We start from the raw sequence: 9,838 nt of genomic DNA on the forward strand, positions 1-9,838 counted from the left end.
TTGAAGTCAATAGAAATAACGCAGAATCATAGAAATATTTATTTTATGTAGGCCAACTGTGTGCTTTTATGACATACCACCGGTTCGGAAAGCAACTCCTACCGAGAAAAGCCGGAAAAATCTCTTTTCAATTTGTAACATTTTGCCTTTTGAAAAGAGCAGTGGCTAGTTTATGAATATCTATTTCAATACTGATTACCTATGTAGCAATATGCACCTACTCAGTAGCTACTCTTAAAAAGCTTTGAAAACATAAGCTATAGTCGAAATTTTAGTGAAACAACATTTTTTGACGTTTCCAGTGCTACCAGATTTTTATCCTAATCCTACTAATACTAATCCTTTCCGACTAGGCTAGTAATATTATAAATGTGAAAGTGTGGATGTATGGATGTTTGTTACTCAATCACGCAAAAACGGCTGAACGAATTTGGATGAAGTTTGGAATGGAGATAGATTATACCCTAGATTAACACATAGGCTACTTTTTATCCCGGAAAATCAAAGAGATCCCGCGGGATTTTGAAAAATGTAAATCCACACGGACGAAGTCGCGGGCATCAGCTAGTGAAAAATAAACAATACGGGTGGCAAAAAGAATTACTTACCAACTGATTTGGTACAGTAGTTTTTTTTTTTCATTCACCTTTTAAGCTAGTGATATTTAAGTAATTAAAATGCACATAACTCCGAAAAGTGGTGAGTGCATGCCCGGGATCAAACCTCCTACCTCCCGTATAAGAGCTAAGCTCACTAAGCTATCGCCGCTTATCAATTAGGGGTATGGGTTGATTAAAAACTGCCATATCCGTTCCAGGTTAGTCCCCTTCCCTCTTAGACTGCATCATCACTTACCATCAGGTGAGATCACAGTAAAGGGCTAATTTTTGTCATCGAATAAAATGAACCACAATTATAAATATCTTGGTAAGCTATTTATAGTTATAGTTCTGTTTGTTCGATTATTATATTGCCGGTAGGATGGTAACTAGCCGCGGCCGAAGCATCCCACCAGATAAATGGTGACTGATCGATCACTAACCACAAAGCTGCATTGCAAGTTATAATTGCGGTTACAATTATTACAATTTTGATAAGGCTGTCGCTTAGGGATTCCTTGTATTATCACAAATTAGCTTTTGACCGCGACTTCGTTTACAATGATTTAGATTTTGGAAAATCCCAGCAACTAACCAACAAACTTTTGAGAAGAAGAAGAAAAATAATTCCTTAAGAATCCTTCGTTTTCCCGGGAATAAAAGTAGCCTACATCTATCTCCAGGATCTAAGTTAGGTATCTCCGTGTCTTTCGTCAAGATTGGTTCAGCGGATGATTCGCTCTCAGTGATCAACAACACTAAATAATAACCATCTAAATCATTTGACATTCATTGGTCAGTAGTACATTGCTGCTTCTTTGTATGATATTAAAATATTTTTTGTAGAGAAGCTTCAATAGATTAAAAATAAATAGTTGCTATCATTCAGTTTTGATCAACGAGTTAGCAAATCATCCCGCAGGGGTTGTGCATTGAAAAGGTAAGGTTTAGCGTAACTTCGTCCAACTTAAGCTTTTTTCAAATCTTATAAAATACTTTATTCTGCGGGATTAAAACTTAAAAAGTGTCCTGCTCCAGATAGTTTGTACGATTTGTGACACTTTGAATTTACGGTTCATGAAATACAGCCCGCTGACAGACAGACAGACGGAAGGACAGTAATAGGGTCCCGTTAGCAGCCTTTGAGTACGGAACCCTGACAAACGATTAACTAGAGGCGTAATGTACAACAAACAGACACTTCTTATAATACTGGAATACGAGTAGAGATCGAATTCTGGGTAATCAATTTAGGTTAGGTTAGGCCGTTCCAATACGTAACCTTTGATATGGGGATAATACTGGCATAATACCTAAAATTCCGAGTGACTGAAGTTGCGATTTCGGTTTTCCTCCTTTATCGCAAGTCTGTAACCAAGAGGATACAAGATTAGTCAATTGTTCACGTCAGACTATAAAGACTCATTTTTAGGGTTCCGTACCCGTAATAGGGTCCCAAGGGCCCCAAGGGGACCTCCAGCCTCCGCTATCCATTCGTCTGGCCATCCGTCTGTTTGTCTGTCTGTCAGCGGCTGTATCTCATATGCAGAGAGTTACTATAATAGATAGACAGTTGAAATTTTCACAGAATGTGTATTTCTATTTCCGCTAGGTGTATGTACATATGTAGGTTTGTGTTCTTTTTTTAGGGTTCCGTACCTCAAAAGGAAAAACGGAACCCTTATAGGATCACTTTGTTGTCTGTCTGTCTGTCTGTCTGTCAAGAAACCTACAGGGTACTTCCCGTTGACCTAGAATCATTAAATTTGGCAGGTAGGAAGATCTTATAGCTGACATTTGGGGAAAAATCTCAAAACCGTGAATTTAGGGTTAGATCACACGAAAAAAATTAAATTGTGGTCATGAACTAATAATTAGTATATTAATAAAACTTTAAGCTAGCCTTATCTAATTACTATACAAATCATGGCCGCGTGGAATGGTGCCAAGAATACTGGCTGCATTTCCGCGCTGGACAGCCAGGCTGATCCATTTCGCAAAAAATGAGCCAGCCCTTCTGTCACCAGATGAGGCTATAAATCTCGGTGAAATGTCTCGTTTTTAATTTTATAAATACTCCATGGTCCCAGGGTCTCCACGACAAACGGAACAAAATGTAACTCTCGAGAGAGGCATACTTGCGCCGCTTGCTGTTTTCAGCTGTTTCTGCTGCGGCTCCCGATGTTGATGCTGTCTCCCTGATATGACACGGAGCCAATGTGTTAAACTTAGTTACAATTTCTTCAGACTACACTAGGTACTGATTCAGATGTTATGGATTTTGTGAACTATAGGTAGGTATACAGAGGGGAATCTTGAGGTTCAATGACAAAGGCCCTTTTTGTACTTTTATCATTTTGTATTCTCATAATTTTTACGCGTGTTTGCATTTTGTCATCTGTTATTGATATTTATTTATTTTTTAATTTTCTCGCTCATCTGACTTCAAGATTGTGAAATTTATTAAACAATCATCAACATAATCCTACCTACCTATGTAAATGCAATATTAGTAATTACTGAAAGAATTTAGAGGTAAGTTCTTCGCATACCTACTTTATATTATTTGTATGGATTACTTAATAATATAGATTGTATTATATGAATGTTCCTAACTAACTTTTTAGGGTACCGTATTAGAAGAGTGCCAATAGGACCCTATTATAAGCTTCCGTTGTCTGTCTGTCAGCTGGCTGAATCTTGTGAACCGTATTAAGTAGATAGAGAGTTGCAATTTTAACAGACTTTAATGACCACCATTAAAATTAAAAGGAACCCCTTGTATGAGTTCGACTCGCACTTGACCGATTTTTATAATAATATACATATAGAAGGTTTTCATTTCGGCACTTTATTCTAAAACATATTAATATTTTAGTGTTGGTGTTAACGAACTAACGAAAGAAACTAGATATTTTGTTTTTAATAATTTAGGGTTCAATATCCTAGTAATGTTCCCGCATTTTTTACACAATTACCATAAACCATAGGGAATAATATTCAAAGGCATAGTTCGATAGGTATCAAAATATTTAATTACGAGTTCTTAGGTTTAAAAAAATCTTTAGTCCGTCTCCGGAATGCAAGCTATACCTGTACCAAATTTCGTCAAAATACCCCTTAAAGTTTAATAAATTGTTAAAAATTATTTTTACATCTTTATTACCTGTCCCAAAGCTACCATGATCCAAACTTCATAATCGCTGATCTTTCCTACCTGTTTTGGAGACTATAAGCAGAGAAACTTCCAGCTTTTATAAAATAACGAAGGTCTGGCACGCGCTGGCTCTTAGTCCATAATAAAGTTAAGTGAAAACTAGTACGCGGCACCAGCGTCACAGATGACAGAGCGTGTTGTCTTTATAACATAGAGTTATCAACAATATGTCAGCTGCCAACATTAATCGCCACTGCGCAATTTTTTTATTAGACAAGACAAAATCTGTTCCTAATTGTTTCACGCTAGATACGTGTAATAAAACAAATATTGCTTACGTTGTAACTTGTAATGCGGAATAGCGGTTGTAGCCTAGTGGTTAACACGACCGCGTTCTTTTCGGGAGGTCGGGGGTTCGATCCCGGGCACGCACCTACCTCTAACTTTTCTTAGTTATGTGCGTTTAAAAAAAAACAATTAAATATCACTTGCTTTAACGGTGAAGGAAAATATCGCGAGGAAACCTATAACAATCTACACGCCTGAGAGTTCATCACTCACAGATGTGATCACAATTGAAAAATATTTGTCGTTTATGGATTGTGACGTCATTAATCACCTTCCGTACTGCGCGTTCATGTTAAAAATGAATAAAAGTCATATTTTTACCGCTATACTAAACATCACATCATTTTATTACTAATGTCCAAGACCCTATTGTACTTATATGACATATGACAATAAATCAGAATGATAAAACAAGTGAAGCTAAAAGAGCTTCGATAATAAAACTTATAGCCGCATCGAGTTTTCTCCCGGAAACTCGGTTTTCTCGCCACGTTACCTTTCACTCGCGGTCGAGAAAAGCCTAGACGCTTCCATTGCACTCTATGAGCATTCACGCGATACTTACCATGGTTACAATCGTAGAAAGTAAGCGAAATTAATTACCATTTTCGGAAAATACGAGCGCTAAAGCACAGACGCCTATAACGACCTCTCCATAACTTATATATTCTTCTATACTATAATATTATAAACAGGTAAAGTTTGTTTGTGGGGGGTAATCTCTGGAACGACTGAACCGCTAAATTCAAAATCAGCTACATTATCCTGAGTAACATAGGTTATATATTTTTATTTTCAAAAAAAATTTAATAAGCTGCCCGTGCGCTGCGAAGCCGGGAGAGACGAGACCCGAGAGAGGAGAATTATTATATACTAGCGTCTAGCGATCGCTAGTATATAATAATTCTCCCCTCTCGGGTTCGCACGGGTTTTTTCCCACTAAAAAAATATTTCTTAGTCCCCACCTACCTAGAGAAAACCTAGAAGTATTTAAATAATAATTATTCCTTTTTCATAATCCTTTCTTAATTATTTTTTTGAAAACTTGAAAACTTTGAAAAACTAAAGTTCTTTAAAATAGGAATCGACCATTGACCCACAAAATCTGTCACAGATATCTAATCATACATACAGTTAAAAAGACATTCGAATTTCAAATGTCACTGTCGCCACAGACAATAAACGTCTATGCGTCGTAAACAGGTGCGGATGAAAACGCTTTCTTACTGTAACCCACTTTGCGGATAGAGATTGCGTGGAGTAGGTATTCAACATACAAATTTTTATTTTAATATGTAATAAAATGTGCATCGTGAACAAAGTATGCTGATGACTACTCTTTTTCAGCATACTTAAACTATTTTGTGAAAAAAGTTATAATAATGTTAAGTGTGTCGTAAAACCAAGCAAAATCATTTAAAAATAACACAAGTCAAGTCTTAGTCGAACTCGCACACGAAGGGTTCCGTACCATCGTACAGGATTATGTACTTTTTTTAATTTACGCGGCGAGATTTTTTGAAATTTTTATTATTTGTTGTTATAGTGGCAATAGAAATACACATTCTATGAAAATTTCAATGCTTTAGCTATTAGGACGTTTGTACACTCATCCGTAAAATCACGGATTCCGTAAAAATGCGAATCGTATGAGTACGTATTTGTATGACGGCTACTTCGAAGAATCACTTTTCAGACTTATATGTGCGTTTTTAAAACAATTGAATGTCACTTGCTTTAACGGTGAAGGAAAACATCGTGAGGAAACCTGCATGCCTGAGAGTTCTTCATGTTCTCAAAGGTGTGTGAAGTCTGCCAATCAGTATTGGGCCAGCGTGGCAGACTATGACCTAAACCCTTCTCACTCTGAGATGAGACCCGTGCTCAGTACAGGCCGGTATGGGTTGATCATGATGATGATGATGATTATGGATCACGAGGTACAGCCCTCTGACAGACAGACGGACAGACAGCGGAGGCTTTTAGTAATAAAATCCCGTTGGCACCCTTCGGGTACTAAACTTTGGCTTTGCACGGGGTGCAATGTAGAAACTAATGTGGTCTCACTGTGGTTATTTTGTTATATTTCAAAACAGGACAGCATTTTCGATGAAAGCTCGCAGTCAGCTTGATTTCTTCCGAAATCTTGACCATTTATCGTCATATTTTAACAAATTAGCACAAAACAATATTAATCTATACCTATAAACCTTCCTCTTGAATCACTCTATCTATTAGTGAAAATTTCGTTAAAATCGGTGGCGTAGTTTAAAAGATCTACGCGTTCAAACCTACATACAGATAGCGGGAAGCGACTTTATTTTATACTATGTAGAGAAGTAGTTTCTATACGTGCTGCTGTTCTAACCTGCGTCTACTCGTAAACAAACTTAGGTGTAGCATCACATTATTGCAACTCTCTCTTTGGCGCAGACTGCGATGGTCGCGACCTCTACATTTTGCTAGAGTCGATTCGATTCAGCTGTTCTCGAGATTCGCAAAGGCGGCCACGTCGATGCTGTACCAGGTCCTCACCTCAAGACTATCACCGAAGACCAAACTCCGTATCTACGGAGCCTATGTCCGCTCACGCCTGACGTATGCGGCACCTGCGTGGTACGCTCTTTGTTCGGCTTACCAGAAGCGCCGGCTACAGGTTCAACAGAACAAGTGCCTGCGCCTGATTGTTGGAGCTCCGAGGTACGTCAGAAACGACGTCATTCATCGGGATACCAAGACGCCCACCGTGGAGGAGTACGTCCATGCACTTGCGCGGCGAATGTTCGCCCGCGCGGACCATGGACCGTACATACACCTCCACGGGATAGCACCGCTTCAACCCAGACCACCAAACGGGCGTCCTCTACCTCGCGAGCTTCTGCGGTCACCCACACCAGCGCAACGTGCTGATGAAGAGGACGACGATGAGGACGACGCAAGCTTTACCGGCGTTGATAATACCCCTGTGCACAATGACGAGCCCACAGCCTACAGTACGGGCGCCCTGGACCCAACACAAAACCGAGACCTCGAGGCCCTAAGCCAAGAAGGCAGGCCTTAGCCGACAACGGCTTAAAGGACGTTACCGGGGAAGCGTTCTTCCCCGCGCCACACCCGGGCAAGGAGGCCATGCCTCGAGGCCCGTACCCCCGTTTTGGCCTAGGTCAAACGGAGAAGACCCCGCTGCGAGATTTGCGATGACCAACACATTTAGTGATTCATTTTTATATATAGAGATATACCAGCGCAGTGTGGGACGACCTCCAAACCACTGGACTGACGAGCTTAAGAAGGTAGCGGGAAGTGGGTGGATAAGGAAGGCAGAGGATCGTGTGTGGTGGCACGCTCTTGGGAAGGCCTATGTCCAGCAGGGGACGCAAACAGGTTGATTGATTGATTGATATATCTGTTCTATCAATGCTAGTAAAAGAGTAACTAAATGCTTACCCGAGTACATAAATATTTTATAAGAATGTGACGCAACCATTCGTGCCTGCCATCCAGCCACATGGCACAAGTCTTGCATATTAACAGTGAAATTTTACCACGAATCCAGATTTATGTGTATTTCTATATTAGATTCTGATGACAGGTGCGTTTGGGGCGAACTTTAAGTGGTTCTGTTTAATTGGGCATTGACCCTACCGTTGGGCACCAAATTCTTAATATTAGAAACTAAATTATGCTCTTTGCTTTACGTTTGAGTGAAATGTAGAGTTTCTGAAAATCCTTTCTTAGTGAAGGTCTACATTTGAAGAAAGCCTTCATGCAAAATACCAAGTTTATAGACCCAGTCAATTTTTCTTGATAAATATTTAAAAAATAGCGTTTTCTTTGAGAATATATTATTTTATATTATTCCTTATAAATAGAATATGTAAGAAATATTCTTATATTTTATTATAAGAAATATTGTTATAAATTCGGTTCGGGTATTATTATCTTGGTATTAATATGAAGAAATTAGAAACAAACAGTTCTACAGTTTATAACCGAACCGGGCCGGGCGTCTTACTAACCATTAGGCTATCACAGCTTTTTTTAGGAAAATAAATAAATAATTATAAATTGTACTTACTAACGAATGTACGCAAACCGATATAATACATGAATTCTTCAGAAACGGAAACCTTTAAATTACAAATGATTAAATTACCTTAATTTCAAACAATCGTATTTAATTTCTAAAACCAAGCGCACACGATTGCACTTTTGCCAATAGAATACTAACTTGTGCAAGTAAGTCATAATAGTTATCATAGTACATGGCAATTTTTTTAAATTCAGATACAAGTTAGCCCTTGACTGCAATCGCACCTGGTGGTATTTATTTATTATTTATTTTATATCCTATTAGAACGGCAGTGCCACTTACACTAACTAGATGATTAATAATAAATTTAAATACAAATAAAGGTACAAGACAAGAAAGACAAAAAGACACAAAATACAAAACGATAAAACATTAAAGGATTTTGAATATGTACGCTGAGAACATTGATGTGATGATGCAGTCTAAGATGTTAGCGGGCTAACCTGGAATTATACCCATACCCCTTTGATTTCCACACAGCATCGTACCGGAACGCTAAGCGCGCGGGCTGTGCGGTTGTGCATGGCGTTTCCACCCCGATTGCAATCTCGATTCTCGACCTGTCGCGTACTATACGTCGTTGTATACTTGATGTTGACGAAATTTGCTACAGATATATCTTGCATCTCGGATATCTTTTGACCCGGAAATTCAGAGTTCCCACGGGTTTCTAAAAACCACGCAGACGAAATCGGCAGGTATTATCTAGCATTAAATAATCGAATCTGAAAGTAATAAATGTACGCCTGTCCTAAAACACACATATACATGCGAATACAGCTATACCTTGAAAAACATGGTGGAAAGATACAGGAAGTCCCTCTTCGTCTAATAGGATTAACAGTGGGAATGAAAGGGAGGGGAAACCGTGCAAGTGTGTACTTGGAAAGCAGTTTTCTCGCTTAGGAAAAAGGAAACGTCTAGTATATGCGCCTACAGTAATGGCCGCCGGAATGTAGGGTGACAAGATTTAAATAAAATTAAACTTGTGTTGGATTATTGCGTTCCGGTACGATCATCATTATGATCAACCCATCGCCGGCTCACTACAGAGCACGGATCTCCTCTCAGAGGTGAAAATTCAACCTCTAAGGGGGTAAAATAGGGATGTGAAAGAAAGTGTAGTCCATGCGGATGAAGTAGCGGGAATAAGCTTATTAAGAAACTAGCTTATGCTCGCGACTTCGTCCGCGTGGACTACACAAATTTCAAACCCCCATTTCACCCCCTTAGGGGTTGAATTTTTAAAAATCCTTTCTTAGCGGATGCCTACGACATAATTGCTATCTGCATGCCAAATTTCAGCCCGATCCGTCCAGTGGTTTGAGCTGGGCGTTGATAGATCAGTCAGTCAGTCAGTCACCTTTTCCTTTTATATATTAAAGATAAGTAATTATACTGTTTCTATCACCTCATTTTCAATTCCATGGTACTAAGCTACAAGTGAAATCGTGGTTCGATGGGTCCGCTCAGGGCTTGAAGGCAGGACAGGTTGTCATAGTAACATATTAGTGCAGTTTCCACAAGCGCAATCAGGAAATCTGACGTCGCAATGATCATGAGCACGCGTAGCAATCAGCATTACCTACCTGTAATGTGTCTTTTTCCTACTATTTACTTGACTACCGAACACACAACTCT

The sequence above is a fragment of the Maniola hyperantus genome, chromosome 24 (genome assembly GCF_902806685.2).
Source record: "Maniola hyperantus chromosome 24, iAphHyp1.2, whole genome shotgun sequence".
Taxonomy (NCBI): domain Eukaryota; kingdom Metazoa; phylum Arthropoda; class Insecta; order Lepidoptera; family Nymphalidae; genus Maniola; species Maniola hyperantus.